Here is a 22,432-nt window from a genome sequence, read left to right as displayed (position 1 = left end):
AGGCCAGACCAAATCAGCTACACGCTGCTAAAAACATATGCCAGATGTAACCCTTGAAGTAGTGTTGTCGCTCTATAACAAGATCTGGGAGGGGGGTCGCATGCCCGCAGCGTGGAAACACGCGGAGTGCTTTAGCCTCCCAAAGGCGGGCAAGGACCACTCGCTCCCGGGTAGTTATAGACCAATAACACTCACGTCGCACTTATGCAAAACCTTAGAAACCATTATCAATAAGCTACTAAATAACTACCTCCTAGAGAATAAGCTAATTACTAACGTACAAAGCGGATTCAGAACTAAACACTCAACAAACTGACCAGATAGTTCGACTACAAATAGCATAAATGACGCCTTCCGCAAGTCCAATAAAGTACTAGCAATTTTTATAGATATTGAAAAAGCATTTGATATGGTATGGCGACAGGGACTACTCAATAAACTAAAAACTAACGGTATAAAGGGCAATATGTTCAACTTCATTAATAATTTTATTCACAACCGATCAATATCTGTTAGAGTAAACGGACACTACTCTCAAAAAACTGAAATAATTAACGGTATCCCACAAGGTTCAGTCCTATCACCAACCTTGTTCAACATCTTTATCAATGACATAACCAAAGCGCTCAACGCCAAGAGTAAAATTAAATCAACCACTCCCCTCAAGTTCAAGTTCTTTTATTGCTTTAAGTTGTTCAACTTATCAGCATTATAACAATGCACAAACATTAATATATACAATAGTGCGGAACAATGGTGGAGAGTGACTTACATATATACATAGATACACACACATACCCACACACACACACACACACGCAGACACAAATACACACCCAAACACACAAACACACATATATAATAGACAAAACAAAACAGAATAAAGATAAGTTATTTTACAGGTTATCCTCAGCGGCTAGGGTAATGATAAAATGAGAACATATTAGTTTATTTCCAGTAATAGTTGATCCCTAGTTCTGTTTGCTTGTAATAAATATTTTCCTAGGTTGTGTTTATCTCTTTATTGTTTCCGGTTGATAAGAGCGTTGTATTAATTTCAAAGTACTGGGATGCTTAAAGTAGTATTTTTTAATGAATTTCTTTCTTAAAGTTTCGTATCTTGGACATTGAAGAATAAAATGAAATTCGTCCTCAATCTCATTACAGTTACATAAAGTACATATTCTTTGTGCCCTTTCGATATTTTTATACCTACCCAGACTCAATATTTAATTTATGTGCACAAATTCTCATTTTTGTTATTTGTCTTAAATTGCGAGATTCTATGGGTTTTGTAAGGTAGGTTTGTAAAGTAAATCCATTAATAATAAGTGCTGATATAGCAATCCCTTTGGCGATGTCCTTATTGTACTATAGGCATTTTGCTTAAAAAACATCATATACTCGTTCTTTTATTATGACATAAAAACTAGAATTGATATTGGTCGAGTCCCACATATAACTTAGCCCAAGCGTATCTAGTTCTTGTTTAATGTTCGTTAACCAGGTATCTCCGTACTGATACATTTCCTCATATATAGCTTTTAAGATACAGTTACTGGTACTACTAAGCTTTATCCAATATTTAAAAATTCTAAGTTTTCTGATAATTGCTAAAGGATATCGCCCTAATTCGTTATAAACAAAAATAATTGCATGTTCTTTTATGCACACCCAATACTTTTTTACAAAATTGTATATGTACTTTCTCAATATCGTGAGCTGAGTGAAAACCCCAGACTTCAGATCCGTAACTAAGAACGCTATTGACATAAGTATCAAACACGGCTAACATTGTTTCAATATTAAAGAAATTCTTACTATAGATATTTGTTATCCAATATTGGGCTTTGAGTCCTTGTTCAGCAAGTCTTTTTTGTGTACTATTAAATTTGCCATTGAAACGAAGTAATAATCCAAGGTAATTAAATTCATCTACAACTTCTAATTGGTGGCCATTATATGACCATTTCTCGTTCTTTCTTACTTTTTCCCCCATTTCTAAAGACAACTATTTTTGTTTTATTTGTATTGACGGTAAGATCCCATTTTTGGGTGTAATTTGCAAGTGAATTTAACATTGATTGTAATCCGCCTGGAGTTTCGGAGAAAAGTACCATATCATCAGCGTACATTATTAAGAATATATTTAACGTTTGTATTTCAACATATGGACAACTGTCTGATAAAATTGCATTTCACAATCATTAACGTACATGGAAAATAATATTGGTGATAGTACTTCTCCCTGTAATAGACCGTTTCTACATACGAAATAATCAGAAACTACGTCATTATATTTTACACAGCACTTAACATTATCATATAAAGATCTTATAAGAGATAACAATTTTCCTCCTATGCCCTGTTGAATTAATTTATACCACAAATTTTGTCTGTTTACAAAATCAAAAGCCTTTTTGTAGTCTACAAAACAGCAATATAATCGCTTCCTATTTTTCAGAGTTCTGTTTATTAAAGATTGTAATACAAAAATAGCGTCAATGGTCGACATCTGCTTTCTAAAACCAAACTGAGCATCGGTAATGACATTGTTTTGTTCATCAAAAATTTAGGAGCCTTTCATTTAATATAGAGGTAAATAATTTTCCTAAGCAGCTCACTAACGTGATCCCTCTATAATTGTCCGGGTCGTTCTTATCACCTTTCTTAAAAACAGGAACGATAGATCCCACAGCCCAGTTTTGGGGAAAATGACCCGAGTTAAAAATACCATTGAACAGTAGAAGCAGGCATGGCATTAAAACGTCTATACAATTAATAAAGTATTCATTTAAAACATTGTCATAACCGCATGCTTTATTTTTCTTCAGCTTGTGTATTGCAATAGTTATTTCTTTCTCTGTTATTTCGCTATCCAGCACATTGCAATTTAGGTCGTAGGTAGTTTTATCAAAATTAGATAAAAAATAATCCACCTCATTGTTAATAGTTGGTTCATACGAAGCAAGGTTACCAAAGTGCGTTAAAAAATCAGTATTACCTAAATCAGTTTTAACCTTTTGCTTACGTTTTTGAAAATGTTTGTAGAATGTTTTAGGGTTATGCTTTCGTAGATAATTAAGCATATTACCTTGTTGACATTTATATTTTCGTTTAAGTTTATATTGCAATGTCTTGTATAGTTTCTTCTCACGAACAAGTTCAATTCGATTAATAGCAGTTCTATTTGCATTAAACGTTTGTATAGCCTTCTTATAATCAAGATAGCATTTCTTGCACGTCTCGTTAAACCAGGGTTTGTCATCGGGTATAACGATGGCTTTCGCCTTTTTCTTTGAATTTGATTTGTACTCTGTTACAGAACAATAAGGTAAAATTATTTCATTAAGTTTTTGTACAAATGTGTCTACACATTCATTTACGTTTTTCTGTCTTTTATCATTTATAGTACAAGTATTTAGTAACATATCAATGTTTTCAGCGATTTCGCCACTGATTATAAAATTGTTTTCATCATTCCATTTTATACTGGTGTGTGTTTGAATTTTGTTAATCTCGGTGATCGAATTTTTAACTAAATGAGCTATTTTAAAACTAACAGGAGAATGATCTGAGAAACAATTAAATATTCCGGATTGAAAATTTTTGATGTGTCTGAAAAAAGATTCACCAACAAGTAAATAATCTATGAGGCTTGTGCCATTTGTGTTATAAAATGTAATACTACCATTCTTATCTCCTTCAAGCCTACCATTCACAATCCGTAAACCGCTGTTTTTACAAATAGATAACAGTTTTCTACCAAAAGTTTTCCCCTAAATACAGCCCTCTTCGCCGACGACTGCGCCATTTGGCGCACAGGCAGAGTAACCAAACAACTATTTAGCCTCATGCAGAACGACATGAATAAACTCAATAAATGGGCCCAGGACTGGGGCATAAAACTATCAGAAACTAAAACAGTCTGCATGCTATTCCATAAGGTCAACTCATCCGATAATCACCAAATAACCTCAAATAACAAACCAATCCCAAGGGTCAAAACCTTTAAATTCCTGGGAGTAACATTCGACTCAAAACTAACCTTTAGCGACCATATAAATAATGTAATCAAACAGTCTAAAAACACGCTAAACTTACTACGGGCAATCTCAGGCACCAGTTGGGGTGCGCAAACGGAAGCAATGCTTATGGTTTACAAAGCATGTATCCTCTCCAGGATAGACTACGGAGCCCAAGCCTACAGCTGCGCCGACCCCAAACTGCTACAAAATTAGATATCATACAAAACCAAGCCTTACGAACAATAGCCAAAGTCCCACGTAACACTAGCGGCCAAAGCCTCGAGGTAGAATTTAACATCATGCCACTTAAATATCGCCGCAACTTACAACATCTCAAATACCACCTAAAAATCCACTCGCTTAAATTAGACCACCCAGTTCAGGAACTTACCCCTATAATTGCTAAACCAGGGCTAGAATTTAATAAAAATAAAAAGCTTAACGACTCATTTGCCACCAGGGCCAGTAAACTTGAAATAGAAGTCGGAATTGATAACACACCAGTAGCTCTATATAACATTAATCAACCTATGGAATGCCACACTCCATACCTAATTAAAAAAGCCACAGACGAAACACCGTTTCCGCCCTTTAAAAAAGTCCTGTTTGAAGCAGCAGCCAATGAAAACTACCCAGAGCACATCCACGTCTACACAGATGGATAAAAAAACCCGGACAATGGCAGGGTTGGCTTCGCAGTAGTGGAAGAAAAGATATCCAAACGCGCTAAACTCATTAAATACGCCAGGCTGTCAGACAACTTATCAGTCTACACAGCAGAACTGACAGCCATCTACGAAGCACTAATCTGGATTAAAAGTAAACAATACCCTAAAAGCGTCATCTTCTCTGATAGCCTTAGCTCAATCCAATCTCTACAAACTAACAAATCTACTAGGCCTGACATCTTAGCAGCCATCCACAAAGTACTTAACGAGCTAAACCAACTTAAATTAACAGTAGTTTTCGAATGGGTCCCAGCCCACGTAGGAATAATTGGTAACGAAGTAGCCGACTATGGAGCAAAAACAGCACTCGCAATTACCAGCACAATTACCACACTACCCTTAGGAATAACAGAGCTCATGTCAAAAGCCAAAAAACACTACATAAACCAATGGCAAGCTAGCTGGGACCTAACTAAAAACACATGGCACTATAACATCAAGCCTCTAGTTAACTCTATAAGACCTAAACACAAAAACACGTATGTGGATAAGCTAATCACCAAACTACGCCTAGGACAATCGTCAAAACTAAACAGCTGCTCCTTTACCAAATTAAATCCAGAATGTGATTGTGGCACCCGGGAAGATATGAAACACTATCTCCTGGATTGCACGCTACATACCACCCAGAGACAACTAATGTTAAAATCAATCACTGATGGTAACCATAATAAACATATAACGCCTAACTTTCTACTAAACCCGGATAAATGCCTAAAGCATAAAACTTTCAAAGCAGTTTATCGGTTCGTCCAGTCCACCAAACCAGAGTTATAAATAAATAAAAATCTTCAAAACCACCCACCTGTACACCCCTACACAAGAGTTGTAACCCTTAAAACTCGGTAACGAGGCACTCGGGTACAGGTGGTCAAAGGTGGGCCGGCAGAGAAGTAGAAGAAAAGGAAGAAGAAGGAATTAAAAAAAAAAAAAAAAAAAAACAAAAAAAAAAAAAAAAAAAAAAAAAAAAAAAAACTTCCGTATAGATTAATGTATATATTATATTATTAAATTATTAGTAGGTTTTGACAATCAGCCCGGCCCTCCAAACCAAAACATTAAATTAAACTGTTAACTAAACTATACATAGAGAATGTTCAAAACCACCCGCTTGTAAGCCCTTATGTACGAGCTGCTACCACTTAGAACTCGGAAACGATGCACTCTACTATAAGTGGCCAAAGGTGGGGAGGTAGCGAACTTCTGAATATACTAATGTCAATATAACAGGTTACTAATTATTCTTCAAAAACAACTTGGCAAACTCATGCATACCATTCCGTATGTGATCGCAGTAACACAGCTGAACAAGAAATTAACCAGCCATCCCAAGCCTATGTACCAATCAGGGTAGGACCACTAATTATCAACTTCTCTCTTTTCAGCCGCCCATGGGTCCAAGCCAGCCATCCACAAAACCCACTTATATATATAACGCACATTTTTATGTATTTCGCACCATGCACTTAGTAATGAATAAAACTAGCAGACGCGGTAAGTCACCTAGGGCACTGAAAGACAGCCAGAGAACAGAATATAGAAGACCGACCAAGTAAGATCAATATAGTTAAGGGCGCTAGCCCACAAACAAAGTAGTATACAGTTACCAATAGATAGCGATAATCACTTGTTGAATTTGCGGGGGAGGGAAACCAAATCAAAACAAAACCACTATTACCTAGCACGCCAGAAAAGGACGACTGTGATGTATGTGACTATTCATTACTAACCAACTAACTTCTCTCTTCTCTCTCTCTTTCATTGTATGTTAAATAATATGCTAGGCACTAGGCTTTTTAACCAATACACATACTACAAGGGCGTGCCCTTCAAATTAGATAACTAGAATAGACTAATCCCCCCCCCCCCAGCCACTGTGTTAACCAACCTACACAGAGGCATGGGGGGGAGGGGTGGTCATGATGACCGTTGGATACACTAGAATAGGGACGTAAGACAATAGGTACAACCTAAACACCAAAACTAGGATTACACACAGACAGCATGCTCACCGCAAACAGCACACAGGATGCATTGACTAATGATAACAATGCATCCGCCCAACACTAAATGGCCCAGCACGTGCTCAAATAAGGAACCGGACAAAAGAAACCGGTTCCGAGTACACAATTGCAAACACCCGGGGAAGGCCGAACAAAAGAATATCGGCCGCCCCCACCCCAATAAACCAAAATACTCGCTGCTGGAATGTACTTGGTGTCACTGAGGAGCAAATTGAAGACCAAATCAACACCTGCGCTTCGACCACCCCGGAACAAATTGCCTTGCCTACCAGTGTCTACACAAATTGCACGAGTCTCCTCTGGGCTGTCATGCCACGACCTGAATAGGTCAGGTCCTTCTGAGGACCCTATGGACAGCCTAGGGAGACAACCAGCATCATGAAGGTCTATAAATAACGAGCTACTCTCGAACCACTAACGAGTTACACTCGAATTCCAAAACCTATATTAGCTCAAACTTTTACCTTTCGACCGACCGTTCAAAATTGCGCCAAATTACTCAACAAAACTGCGCACCTTTTCTCTTTGGTTAAATCGCTCCACTCAAAATTCCATAGCACCCCCAAACCCATCCGCCTGCTACCGATTCAATCGGACTGCTGGTGCTCCCTTGCACCTGCCAGTGCAGACGGTCCCTCCTCCTTCCCCCCCCCCCCCCCCCACCTTTCCTGTCTTGGACAGAGAGGCCGGCCAAAGCCGGCACCTGTGCCCACGACAGGCGTGCGCTACAACAGCTTGCTCTGAACGTGCACGTAAAACCCTTTGACCTTGACCTTGACCTTAATGGCGGACACTCTCAAACTGACAGTTATACTGTACGTATCAAAAGGAAAAATAACCCAACCAATAAAATTTGCCCTTGTCCCACCCCAGTGCCTTACATGATATTTTAAAATATTTTTGGCTACCTAACAATTCTAAATATTAAATAAATAAACTACTATTTATTTCTTGGAAATATAATAATTTACATTACACATTTTTAAATAAAAAAGTATATTTTTTTCTATAATAATAATATTATTATTATTATTTTAGTGACATTTTATAGATTTGCAGCTAGTAATAATTATTACTTATTAGCTTAGAATTATTCAGGCCATCAGCTATTAGTAATACACTTGTGCTTCTTTACTATTTCAAGTCATCCTTCACTACAGTCCTATTAGTTCTCAAAACTTATTAAAGTACCTTGGATGTCACCATGATGGATTCAATGTATCACTCAACTTGTTTTGTTTATTAATAAACTTTGAATGAATTTTACTCTGGAGTTGTTATCGAGTTTGAGTACAACGGTACTTGAACTGAAGGGTCACCCAAGGGCCATTACAATATGTTGACATGCATTTTACCCTTTATAATTTAGATAATGGAAATGACATTTTCTTCACATCATTCCAAAACATCACACATGTACACTAGTATAGCTTTGTAGTATGCAACATAAAAAAAATATTTTAGTTTTTCTTCAGTAGTCTCTCAAGTCTTGGTATAGTTTCTTTTGGACGTCCGTATATTTATTACAACACACATTACTGAAAACAAGAATGGACACGTGATAACCCATAGGTCACCCTTGTTAATTTTTGCAATAAAGACATTTATAACAATTATGGTAATACATGGAATTATCTGGATATAGTATTTTGTGTGGAGCAGCAACGTTTGAAGGTTTCAGTGGCGGCGGCAGCACCACGCAGAGGAAAGCCTCGAAAGCCTCGAAGTGAAAAGTGGCGACAATCGAAGATAGTGTAGCTCGCGTCAAACAGTCTTACAATAATGGGGGACGCACGTTGGGAGACTATTGGACAGCAGCTACCTATGCTTGTAGAGGATATGTTTGAAGTTTGTGTTAAAGTCTCTTTGGGCTAAACACATTATTAACTGTCGAACAGTATGAATCGTGCCGGACGTTTTTGTGTTGTATTCCTTGTTAAAGTTGCTATATCCGGTTACCAAGTTATAACATCAATTATGAAATCAAAATGCAGGCATAACTGCACTTTTACGTCTTGGGAATTGAGTAGTAGGTGTTTGACGATATCCGTTGATAACGATGACAAACCAGTGTAATACAGATGCAGTAGTACTTTTATTTTGCATTAGTATTCGACATTATAACATGGAAACCGGATATAGGAGCGTTAACTGTTTGATTTCAATGAAGTAATTTTAAAGTTACATTCTCTGGTTACCATATTATAACATCATGTACCAATATGAAATACAAGCTCAAATGCACTTTCAAAAAACTCGTGTGTGTTCGCTATGGACGGAGATCGTCAAAAGTATACACTTGATTCGTCGCCTGTGCCGCCATAGCTAGGCAAACCACAAACCACAGCCTGTTGTCAGTTTCAGTTAACACGTGCGTTTGCCGATTTCAAATTGTAGGGTTCGTTTCAAAATATTAAAAGAGAAATCTTGCGCTGTACGAAGAACGTTCGGTTGAGGATACGTTACTAGTCTTTCGTTAAAACCGGTTTGACCTTGCCAACAAATTATCGACAATCGTACCTTCCTATTTCAGAATTAATATTTTATAAAGTGTTAGTAGAACTTTCAAAGTTTAGTTTGTATACTAGTAACACATTAATCATGTATATATTTTTTAAATGAAATATACTAAAGTAGACAAGGAAAGTTTTCACTACTTAATTTCACTTGTTAAAATCGACAAATTCAAATAAATATTCTTTCGTTTGGAAAGGGTTAAGTTGGGGGGGGGGGGGGGTTAACGACATCAAAGTTAGAGCATATTGATTTAATAATCATCCGACGCTATACAACCGTAAATAAAATGTGTTGAGTGCGTCGTTAAATAAAACATATCCTATCCTTCCTTCCATCTGCTGTTGGGTGTCTAACATTTCGTAATTTTGACATATAATCTTAGAGAGAAATCGGGTGCATGTGCAGGGGGAGGGTATTGGAGATCGAAACCCTTACTTGCGCAAGCTTAAAAAAAATTGAAATGTATTTTCTGGGGGAGCATGGCCCCATATAAACTTCGCTCAACAAAGTCTATAACCCCAACCCCGCTGAAATCCCTGCACACGCGCCTTGGAAACCCGCTACATTTTTTTAGCAAGGGATCGTTTATATGTACCATCCCCCAGACAGGATATCACATACCATGGTCTTTTATATACCCGCCGATGGGGATCGATCCTAGACTGACCGCGCATTTCCAAAAACCACCCTAATGAAGTAATGAATAAAAGTAACATATAGTCTTAAAAAATGTTACGTAAATCGAACACATTACCCTAGAGCGTTACGTAATTAGTAACACCCCCTTACATGTAACGCGTATGCCAACAGCTGGCCACTGTCAGAATTTCGAGGCAAATCCCTCACCCACCGACCCCTGGAAAGGCGTTGTACCATACCTCTATGGATATAAATATTTTTTGAGATATTAGTCGACCCCTCAATCAAGACAGTTAAATTTGTTCAAAAATTGCGAAATGTCACGTGATCTCTTGTTGGGGAATTCCACACTTGTGATAAGCCAATGAAAACCGAGATCGGTAGGAGTCCGTCAAAAGTGTCCCACTTTCGAAATAGTGGCTTTAATTTTGACCTGGATAAGCCAGCGTAGTGAAACCAATGCGGAGTGCGGCGTCAAACGTAATTGGATTTTCTGTTCTATATGCTTAAATAATAAAAATATTCCGGATATTGCCGCTTTAATTAAAAACTGACATTTCTTTTTTGGTTAACTCATGTATTATAATACTGGCCTTTTCAGGTGTGGCTTATGTTTTCCTGTGTGGTCCTTAACCATATGTCCGACGCCATACAACCGTAAAACCAAACTGTGTTGAATTCGTCGTTAAATAAAACATGGGATTTCTTCCATCGCTATTGACAGTCTCAAAAACAAGGGTGGTTGACCCTCCATGACATTGTGGTCCCCCACCAATATAAAATCCTGGCTACGCCAATGGGCGCGAACGTGAGGTGAATATAATTATAAACGAAATGCAAGATAAATGACATCTAACTGACACAAGAACTGGAGACACGAGTGTAGAATTCGTTTCTTACATATCTTTATATTTAAAATAAAGTTTAAAGAGAAACTAAAACGTATTTTGAACCAAGTTGTATACGGCGCTCGCGTTTACGTAATATACACTGTTGACCTGTACATCTAACAATAGAAATCAACGTGTGTACTGTGTAGCCCTAATCTCTGTGGCTGGTTTGAATTGATATGTAAGAAACCTATCAGATGTTTTTAAATTGATATCCAACATATCATATCATATCACTGTATGATAACATATATCTTACACTGTTGCCTAAACTTTTACACAGAGGTACGCTTAGAGATTACTGTAAAGAAATCACATTTGTTTAGTGCATTTGACACTGTCCTTTAGCCATTCTTCGTAATTATTATGAGAGAGAGAGAGAGAGAGAGAGAGAGAGAGAGAGAGAGAGAGAGAGAGAGAGAGAGAGAGAGAGAGAGAGAGAGATGCCAGCCATAAAACGTAATCAGATCGCCAAAAATCGGGTGGGTGCCAACCATAACACGTACTAACGTATCAGATGATTTTCCTTGATGGACTGACAAGCATGAATGAATGAATGAATGAATGAATGTTTAACGACACCCCAGCACGAAAAATACATCGGCTATTGGGTGTCAAACTATGGTAATGCAAATAAATAAAGTGATGATCAACATCAATATAAAAATTCAAAAACAGTGTAAAGAACTGTGTAAAAACACAAATATCACAGAATTTTACGGATACTGAATATTACGCAAAACTCCAATTTTGTGCTGTATTGGCCATTCTCAAAGAGAATGTTACACCCCTGCACCACGGTGAGGTTACAGCACACGCAGGGGTTACAAGCATGATTACATGTAGACAACAACGCAGGTATTCTCTTAAAGGAACATTCCTGAGTTAACTGGAATTTTTAAGATGTTATCGACTAACAGAGACTTTTTAACGATTGTAATTACATTACAAATATATTTGTCTGCATAAAATATTAGTGGCTGTATATTAAACGTATTTCTGATCGTTCTAATAGTTGTACTAGGTCAAATTTCATTTTATTTCCAAAAAGGTTTTTTTTCGTACGTACGAAATTATTTGAAGACAAAATCCAGTTTGGGCTTCTTACAAATATTAAGACGGCCAGAAACAGTGAATATACAGACACTGATATTCTAAACCAGAAAATATATTTGATATGTAAGTTTAATCGTAGAAATATTTTATTAGTCGGAAACATCTTACAATGCAGCAAACTCAGGAATGTCCCTTTAAAGGGACTATCCCGAGTATTATCAACATTGGTTGAGGATGGAGCGCAGAATCAACTTATAGCAGGAATGTTATGAGAACACATCACAAGTCCAACTAACATTAAAACTTCCCGACCACTCCGCACTGTTTACTTCCGACTTGTTTAGTCTGTTTGCGTCAAAAGGGAACCGATGATTTGATGATGATAACTAGTTTAACGTGCCCATATACAACTAGGGTTTCGAACACGCCCATCCCGAGTCCGACCTCCGATAACATCGGTGGCCTGACTCGGGATGGAGCGGGGGGGGGGATGGAGCGGGGGGGGATGTGAAAATGGGCAGAATTTTGAAAATAGCAATTAGTAAAAAAGTTAATAGATTAAAGAAAAAAAAGAAAAAGGTTACAAGCCAAAAATAAAAAAGAATTGACTGCTCGGCCGAATATTTATATAATTTGGAGCATTTTAGAAGGACAGTCCAAAATTAAATAAGAGAAAGAAGAGAGGATCGGACTATTTAATAATATTACAAAAAAGAAGTAATTTCGACATAAAATTTTGAACGCAGATCTAAACGTTTAAAGTCCGATCGATATGTCCACGCGAGTGGCCTCGTTAAGGCCGTTTGGGTGCACAGCTTAAAGGGACGAGATGGGTTGCATCCCGTCAAGAAAACCCCTAGATTGACAGTCGATAGACGTTGAAGGTGTAGTGCTGTGCTGAAATACAGATCTTGAGAAGCCGGATTCGTCTGAACGAATAGAGTATCAGACTAGGGTATAGTCCAGTCGTCATGGGTTGGTATAGTGGTGCGGACGGGCCCGACTCCGGAGGATACGAGATGGTATCACTATAAAACAATGTAAAGTCTAGAAAAAGAGTAGTAGGGGCCGACCCCGCTTCCTATTTCTTCTTAGAGTGGGGCGGTCAATCTTCCAGTGCTGCTAGGACAGGCTCGGACATGTAGAGACTAAACGCGAACAACCGTGGCGTTCTGCAGAATGGCCGTCATACGAGTCACGAAAAAACAAGTCAACATAGTCAGACGGAGAAAAACGTGGAGGCGAGGAATCTCGCTAAAAAAGAATCCAACTTGGTGGTGCAGACTGTCGAAACGAGAAGCGTTCCAGCGTTCAATCAGTTCCAATGGCCGCATACATCCCAGTAGAAAACTTCATTTCGCTGACAAAAACAACGAAATGAAGGACCCCCAAGTCGAGCACACGAAAGCACGTGCAGTGTGCACAACCGAAACAAACACGTCTTACCGCGTGGAGCTCCAGACTGGGAATGGTGATTTGACATGTACACCTGTAATCACTGGGTGTAATGTGTACGCGAAGACGGCTTCTGTTGGTGATCAGTCACGTGACATTTACATCGGGGAACGCAAACAATACAACAGGTCATTGTAAGTTTTTGCCCAATAATGTTTGTACTGAACGTATACCTACTATTATATTCATATAATCTTATAGAGCAGGAACTGGTTGATTAATATATAAAAACGACTTTTGTTTGATGTTATTGAAAAGCGCACCAGAACACGCATATAACATCTGGTAGATAATATGTATGTCGATCATCCATGGGTTATCGCAGAAAAATATTATTTCTTTACAAATAATGAATGAAATTTTAACTTTAAAATTCACGAACAGAAATATTAAAAACACATTTCGGGATCTAGGGACATTCCTGAGTTTGCTGCATTGTAAGATGTTTCCGACTAATACAATATTTCTTCGATTAAACTTGCATATTAAATATATTTTCGTGTTTAGAATATCAGTGTCTGTATATTCAATGTGTTTATGGTCGTCTTAATATTTGTAAGAAGCCCAAACAGGATTTTGTCTTCAAATAATTTCGTACGTACAAAAATATATATATATATTTTAGGAAATAAAATGAAATTTAATCTAGTACAAATATTAGACCGATCAGAAACACGTTTAATATATATCCACTAATATTTTATTTGATATGTAATTACAATCGTTAAACCGTCTCTGTTGGTCGATAACATCTTAAAAATTGCAGCAAACTCAGGAATGTCCCTTTAATATGGCAAAATAGTTATATTTTGCGAAATTTAAGTCGGCTAAATCCACAACGTGTCCAGTTTCAAATGTACGGAGTGTTACTGATTGTCATATTTGTAGTGTACGGAGTGTCACTGACCGTCATATTTGTAGTGTACGGAGTGTCACTGATCGTCATATTTGTAGTGTACGGAGTGCCACTGATCGGTTTACGGAGTGTCACTGATCGTCATATTTGTAGTGTACGGAGTGTCAATGATCGTCATATCTGTAGTGTACGGAGTGTTACTGATCGGTGTACAGAGTGTTACTGATAGGTGTACGGAATGTCACTGACCGTCATATTTGTAGTGTACGGAGTGTCACTGATCGTCATATTTGTAGTGTACGGAGTGTCACTGATCGTCATATTTGTATAGTGTACGGAGTGTCACTGATCGTCATATTTGTAGTGTACGGAGTGTCACTGATCGTCATATTTGTATAGTGTACGGAGTGTTACTGATCGGTGTACGGAGTGTCACTGATCGTCATATTTGTAGTGTACGGAGTGTCACTGATCGTCATATTTGTAGTGTACGGAGTGTCACTGATCGTCATATTTTAGTGTACGCAGTGTCACTGATCGTCATATTTGTAGTGTACGGAGTGTTACGTATCGTTATATTTGTAGTGTACGGAGTGTCACTGATCGTCATATTTGTAGTGTACGGAGTGTCACTGATCGTCATATTTTTCGTGTACGAAGTGTTACTAATCGGTGTACGGAGTGTTACTAATCGGTGTACGAAGTGTTAGTGGTGATTTTTTTCTTTCATCCAGTAATAGGTGTAATGTGCAATTAATTTGGTCAAATATAGCCTAAATAAAAGTAAATTTGTTTTATTTAACAACGCCACTAGAACACATTGATTTTTTATCTTATCATCGGCTATTGGACGTCAAACATATGGTCATTCTGACACTGGTTGTTTTAGAGGAAACCCGCTGTCACCACATAGGCTACTCTTTTACGACAGGCAGCAAGGAATCTTTTATTTGCGCTTCCCAAAGGCAGGATAGCACAAACCATGGCCTTTGTTGAACCAGTTATGGATCACTGGTCGGTGCAAGTAGTTTACACCTACACATTGAGCCTTGCGGAGCACTCACTCAGGGTTTGGAGTTGATATCTGGATTAAAAATCCCATGCCTCTACTGGGATCCGAACCCAGTACCTACCAGCCTCTAGACCAATGGCCTAATCACGACGCCACCGAGGCCGGTATAGCCTAAATATGTTTATAAATGTTTATTTAATTCAATGACTATTATTCTTGCCATTATATTAATAATTAGATTTAAAATATATAGTTTTATGAAAATTGTTATCTAAATACTAACAATATGTAAATTGGTCAACTATATCCAAATATATGTTTATAAATGTTTATTTCATTCAATGGCTGTTATTAGATTTAAAATATATAGTTTTATCAAAATTATGATATAAATACTAACAAAATGTAAATGTGTTACAGAGGACATGGACCTGTCGAAAAATTAGGGATTGAGGGCAGTTTTCTTGATTCAAGAAACGAACTACCTTTCACGTCGACGCCCAAGAAGCCAGCTGATGAGGAAACTAAATGAATAATGAATAATTCTAAACTTGTAGAAACATATTAAACAAAAACCACTACCAGACTGCATTATGTTGACTCTCCTTTTTAATACAACTATAAAGGCGACTGGTGGAACAGCCAATGTAAAACAATTGCACGTGCACTTCTACCTTCAGACTGCGTACTGCAAGTCTTTCGATTCTCAAAGTCAAAGACAGTCCAGAAAAGAGGTCACCATGTAGATTCACAGCTGTTACTGGACAAAAGTCCGATTACATTTGTGAAGACCAAATTTCTAGGGGTTATATCTGACAGGAGACTATCTTTTGTGCACCATTTAAAACATAAAAAGACGGGTTTAAAGGCCCTTAATATTTTGAAAGTTATTGGCTAAACTGAAGTTATTGACAAAACTGATTTTCTCCGTCTGTATAAACCTCTAGCGATATCAAAACTTGACTATGGATACATTGTATATGGGTCAGCACACGTCTTACGTGCAGGTGCTAGATCTTATACACAACCAGGGACTTAGACTACACGTGCAAAGCTTTCTCTACAGGATGCTACCAATATTAAATAACTGCCAAAACATCCCGCATTATAATGCGGTGTTTGATAACAAATACATGTATATGAAGTTGTTTGATGCACCTTGTGTATCAAAGCACCCATAATTGTATTCGGTCTTGTGCATCTGACGAAAAGTATGCAGTTATTTATAAAAATTCATGGAAATTACATTCCTGTTTACACACACGGATCACGGGATGAAGATTGTGTTGCTTCTGGTAAAGATTTTCCATCGAACACAATCATTTCCATGATGTGACGGTACATGCTCTTAAATTTGTTTCGCCTGTGGCGATGTTAATTGTGTTAGAGGGCCGTGTGCAGTTTAATTGCACTTAAGCCCAGATGGGCAACTTGTTACGTAAGACTTATGCGCGACAGTCCTCGATCGGTACGCCTAATACACACCCTTAGCCAGGTGCTGAGGCCATGTGGCGAGTAGTTACGTAATACCTCTGCGAGTGCGGTTTTTACAACCGTGATTTGGCGACGATGGCGTCAGTAAGTCTGACGATCAGAGAGAAATATACCTACTCTAGTAGAGTTGGAATATCAGATGATAGGGGGAGGTACCGCCTTGTACCCCCAGGCGAATTCTGATTTATAATAAATAGCTAGTGTTTTAGAGATCGAGCAGAAACATTTGGAAGGCGTCCAGGGGGAACGTTGTCCGTTTGGACTGGTAAATATATTATTTCTGCTCTGTGTATAACCTTGATGTGATTGATGTGACTTTTAAATATTTTAATACTGTATTATACCAATATTCTTTAGACAGTGTCTTCGGTCATCTGACGAAGTAAATCGTAGACTTCTTGTTCTAACATTATACGAGTATTTGGTAATATAAAGCTTAGCCAGTCATCCTAGAAGACCTAGGTACACTGTAGGTTATTGTCTTTATTGTGATCGGTACCAGTATTAATTCTGTGTTACAAGGTTACTGAATGAGTAGTTAGGGGTAATTAAAAATTAACCCGTTAGGAATAGAGCTGTAATTCCTTTATTAATTAAGTTCCCCTGGAAGCGTTCCTAAATTATCACACGTTACTGAACGAGTAGTAAGGGTTAATTAAAAATTAACCAGTTAGGAATGGTGTTGTAATTCCTTTATTAATTAACTTCTCCTGGAAGCGTTTCTCAATTATCACACGTGTGGGTGTGGTGTAACGGTGAAGTGATTCGCATATTGTGTAACTAGACACCTAGAGATTAACTAATTAAGTGATCAGTTCTGGGTTGTTATTATTGCTATTATTAATTAACTACTACGGCTGTACATTTGTCAGCGTAGATTAATACAGATTCCAAAGTGTATTGCGTTTTTGTTGTGTTTCTAGTGAGCTAAACGTGCTATTAATATATATACTTTATATAAGATCGTATCTCTGATCATACCTAGAGACGAGCCATACTAGGGTTTTACAGCCTGTTACAGAGAGATCTAATAGATATACAGTTAGGAGAGATATTTTGATAATCGTGTTTTATTCAGTTACGGGAATTATAGAACACATGACACATGAGATTGCTCAATGGCATCCATGTGTACTGCCGAAATTTCGGCAATTATTAAAGCCTTCGAAGAAATTATGGATCCATCATCCATATATTTTATTTTTACAACTCACTTTCGTATCACCAGGCATTACAGTACATGAAGCTGGGTCATCCCTTGGTTGGCACTGTGGTTTTACATAAATATATATAAATAATATTTTCATATACTTACCATTTGTGACACCCAATAGCCGATGTGTATTTTTGTGCTGTGGTGTCGTTAAACATGCATGCATTCATTCATTCCCTTGATTGAGATGGTGATAGAAATTGCCAAAAAGATGTTATATTGTGTTAGGTACCCAGCCATGTTGGCATTAAGTGTAATGAAAAGGCAGATTTTGCTGTCAAGTCTGCTTTGACTTTGCCCCCATACCAGTGTTGGTGTCGTCTACAGAGATTTAACATATGTTTTAGATGGTGTGGTCGCGCTAAAGCTTCATTAGTTCTGCGAGAGCGGCAATCTTCTTACAGGCGGTGCAGGAAGGATGAAGTAGGTCTTGTGTCGTGCTCGTATCGGCCATACACGTTTTAAATGGACATTCCTGAGTTTGCTGCATTGTAAGATGTTTTCGACTAAAATATTTCTACGATTAAAATTACATATAATATCTTGTTTAGAATATCAGTGTCTGTATCTTCAGTGGGTTCTGATCGTCTTAATATTTGTAAGAAGCCCAAACTGGATTTTGTCTTCAAATAATTTCGTAGGTACGAAAAAAAGAAGATTTTAGGAAATAAAATGAAATTTAACCTAGTACAAATACTAGAGCGGCCACTAATATTGTATGCAGAACAATATATTTGATATATATAATTACAATCGTTAAAAAGTCTTTGTTAGTCGATAACATCTTAACAATAGCAGCAAACTCAGGAATGCCCCTTTAAAGTGACAGACTTGTTTTTAAACACTAAGGTATATTGTTCACTATTAGAGCCATTTATGATCATTGAAATCAAACATTACTTATATTTTATTGTTTAGCTTATCCATTTTCGTAGAACCGTAGTGTTTCTGGTCATCCTGGTGTTTCTAATAGCACAAAATGCGTTTTTCATATTTTTAAAAACGCACGTGCGTCTGAGGAGTAATGATTATGGAATCGTGTTTTAGTCTTATTTTTAAGAGTATTTCAACGTCACAGACTCTTTGTTTCACTCTGTTTTATCTAAATTTGTTACAGATTTGTAAACTAACCAAACTTAGTGTCCATTTTTACAGGCTGACACTAGTCTAGGTCAAAAATATGCGTTAGTGTTTAAAAAACTAGGGTCTGTCCCTTTAATAATGAACATATTTATGAAAAACAAAAGACATTACGTTCTTAAAAACTGTACGATCGCGAATCCCAGCCAACACACGCAGCCTCAGGTGTACAGGTGTAGTCCCCAGACGCTGGAAATAACCGGCATTGTAATGTAAGTTCCATGCCAAAACGACAGAATACTACTGCCCGATATATTACCAGAATAATATTGCTTGATATATTATGGAAGCCAGTGTCGATTTCAATCTCTTTAATATAACGATAAAGGCATGAACAGGATTACTATCTGTTGTTAACATTTTATTTCTAACTTTGGTTGATAAACCAATGGAAGGTGAATAGCTGTCTTCTTTTCGTTCCTTCTTCTAATGGTATCACAGGAAGATGTTTGCAAATGAATGAATGAATCTCACAGTGATACGGAGGGATTCCTGGTCTCCATAAAGTTCTTCTTCATTGTCATGTAAATATCTAATGCTACGAGGTTATCAATAGCGCAAAACATACAATTAAACATTTTTGCTACATGTAGGTTCGTTTGTGTTGATTTTGCCAGATTAGTAACTAACTTAGAAATTCTGAATCATGTACACTGCAGCGATGGTAAGGGGAGTACTAAATTACGAAAACAAGCAAATATTGTTTTATGGGAGAATTGCAAAAGTTACAATCAAGTATTTGTGCAATATTTAAAAAAGAAAGAAAAAAGTGCAAAACCTCAAATTCGGGCAAAAAAATGATACAGATATTCGGGCTAAATGTGCTAACCTGAGACCTCTTTACCGTGCATTTTCACCATTCTACCTTCAGAATTAGTTGTAGGCCTAACCCATGGAAAAATGCGTAATCATTGTTTGCAACCCTATATAGCTGTTCGGTAGTAATGCATTTTCGTTTTATTCGAGCAAACATAATTTTAATAAGCATATATTGCAATGATGAAGGCCTTAATAATCTTTCTATTAGCAAAATGAGGACCAGGGCAATGTTTTAATAAGCATGTACTGCAATGATGAAGGCTTTAATAATATTTCTATTAGCACAATGAGGACCAAGGCAATGTTTTAATAAGCATGTACTGCAATGATGAAGGCGTTAATAATATTTCTATTAGCACAATGAGGACCAAGGCAATGTTTTAATAAGCTTGTATTGCAGTAATCAAGATCTTGGTAATGTTTTGAAATTATATTTTTAGCAAACATTAGGTTACAAATTAAATATCCAAGTTAGTAGTAACTTCTATATTTTGTTAATGATCATTTAAGAATTGAACGTGACATTTTTTGAGTTACATGCTAGTATGAAACGCAAAACTGCTTTACTGCTAACGCGCTACGCCATTCATACTAAAGTGTGTAAAGCAGTTTTGCGTTTCATACTAGCATGAAACTCAAAAACAATTACGTTCAATTCTTATAATTCCAAACACATAACCATGTAATTAATGTAAAGCTCTTTGAAATAAAAAGTGAACCCTATTTTCCAACTATTTACTATTTTATTAACACGAATTTCATACTCACCATTAGCGGAATCCCTATGGTGGTTCGGCTTTTTCCGTCAATAGCAGAATGAGAGAATGACAATGTTACAATCATTAATACAATTCATATTAATTTTTTGCATTAAATGTCAATACCAACTAGAAACATTTTTAATTCACTATAAACATATAACGTAAGTAATTTTAATAACTTTTAACCTGTAATAAAAATGTCTGAAGCGACCTATTTTGTATGGTATAATTTATATGTGAAGCGATTGGTGTATGAATATTTAACTACAAACTGCATGGGCGCCATTTTTTGTTATTATTGTCCAGATTTACCAATTACGACGTTGAAATTACAGTTATCAAATTTTGAGTGCGTGAAAATTTCATGTGTTGATAGATTTGACATGGAGAAAGTGGTTTCAATGTTTCCGGAAATGGATGAAACAGGTGTATCCCGAGTTTCTGTGTTTACTGACCTTGTAATTGTGGAAGTGGCGACAACACAGGATGGTTTTGGCGTGTGTGTGACTTCAAGTGGTGCGACACAAGTATTCGTGAGATTTGACAGTGCCATGCTCATGTTTCGTTTTTGGAAAGTGGAACATTCTGTTGTAGCTTCGAACTGAAGTTTCGTTCCTGTGGCCCGACATGTACATGATATGCCTAGTTTCAAAACCCGAGTCGTTTAAACATTGGATCGCAGTGGCGCGCAAACTATGTGCTGTGTACGTCATACTACAATTTGAATTGCAATATTTCGGGTGTTTCGTCGCTCCAAAGGTAATTGTTGATTTTATTTAAGTCGGAACTACCAATTATTGGTTTATATTTCGTTGCACGCGATGTTCCGGATTCCATCATTACTTACAGTTTACCGTTCAGTAAATAATTTGCTTTTTTAAACTCTTTATCTTTCACAATATCTATGTTCCTATCACTGTCATGCAAACGCCTGTTTAAATTAAAATCTCCAAAAAATTGTATAGGAATATCTGACATGTTACGATGTCTAATGCTGACATTTGGAAGTTTGACAGCAGACGATTACTGTTTGATGTCTAAAAATAGAATCTCAAGGAAAGTCCTCGGGGATTCTTTTGTTGACATAATTCATAAAGTAGTTCCGGCTACAACCCCCAAAATAGTGCTAAACTGAGATTCATGGTGCTATGAATTATATTTACATTTATAATAAATATACACGTTTATTTTCAATAATGTACAAACATGTTTACTTATACCTTATATTTTGTGAAACAATGCAATCTGATTTTTTTCAAGTGTTTGATATTTAAAAAAATATATATCATGTTTTTTCTTTGAGTATTACAGTAGAAATCCTATATAGGTATTTATCAGTACAATTTTAGTACACTGCAGTATTGTAAGGACCATGGTAATGTATCAATAAACAACATATAAATGGTTCTACTTGATCGGAAATTTGAGCTAGTTTTTGGTGGGCTAGTGGAATTTACAAACCCACTAACTCTGTGGCGAGTGACCTTTCAAAACATGTCATATATATTTATTTATTTATATATTTATATAACATTTATAATAAATATACACTTTATTTTCAGTAATGTACAAACATGTTTACATATACCTTATATTTTATATTTTTCTTTGAGTATTACAGTAGAAACCCTGTATTGGTATTTATCAGTACAATTTTAGTACACTGCAGTATTGTAAGGGACATGGTAATGTATCAGTAAACAACATATATTGTTTTTTAGCCTAATAAAAAAAAAGTTGTGCTTGATCGGAAATTTGAGCTAGTTTTTGGTGGGCTAGTGGAATTGACAAACCGAATAA

General features: G+C 36.8%; 1 protein-coding gene across 1 annotated transcript in view; it reads left to right on the top strand.

The window, feature by feature from the left end:
• LOC121388959 (acanthoscurrin-1-like) overlaps window positions 1-22,432 on the top strand; it is a 72,233-nt gene that overhangs the window by 45,007 nt on the left and 4,794 nt on the right. The window lies entirely within an intron of this gene.

This window comes from Gigantopelta aegis, chromosome 14, assembly GCF_016097555.1.
Source record: "Gigantopelta aegis isolate Gae_Host chromosome 14, Gae_host_genome, whole genome shotgun sequence".
Taxonomy (NCBI): Eukaryota; Metazoa; Mollusca; class Gastropoda; order Neomphalida; family Peltospiridae; genus Gigantopelta; species Gigantopelta aegis.
This window is presented reverse-complemented; position numbering and strand designations above follow the sequence as displayed.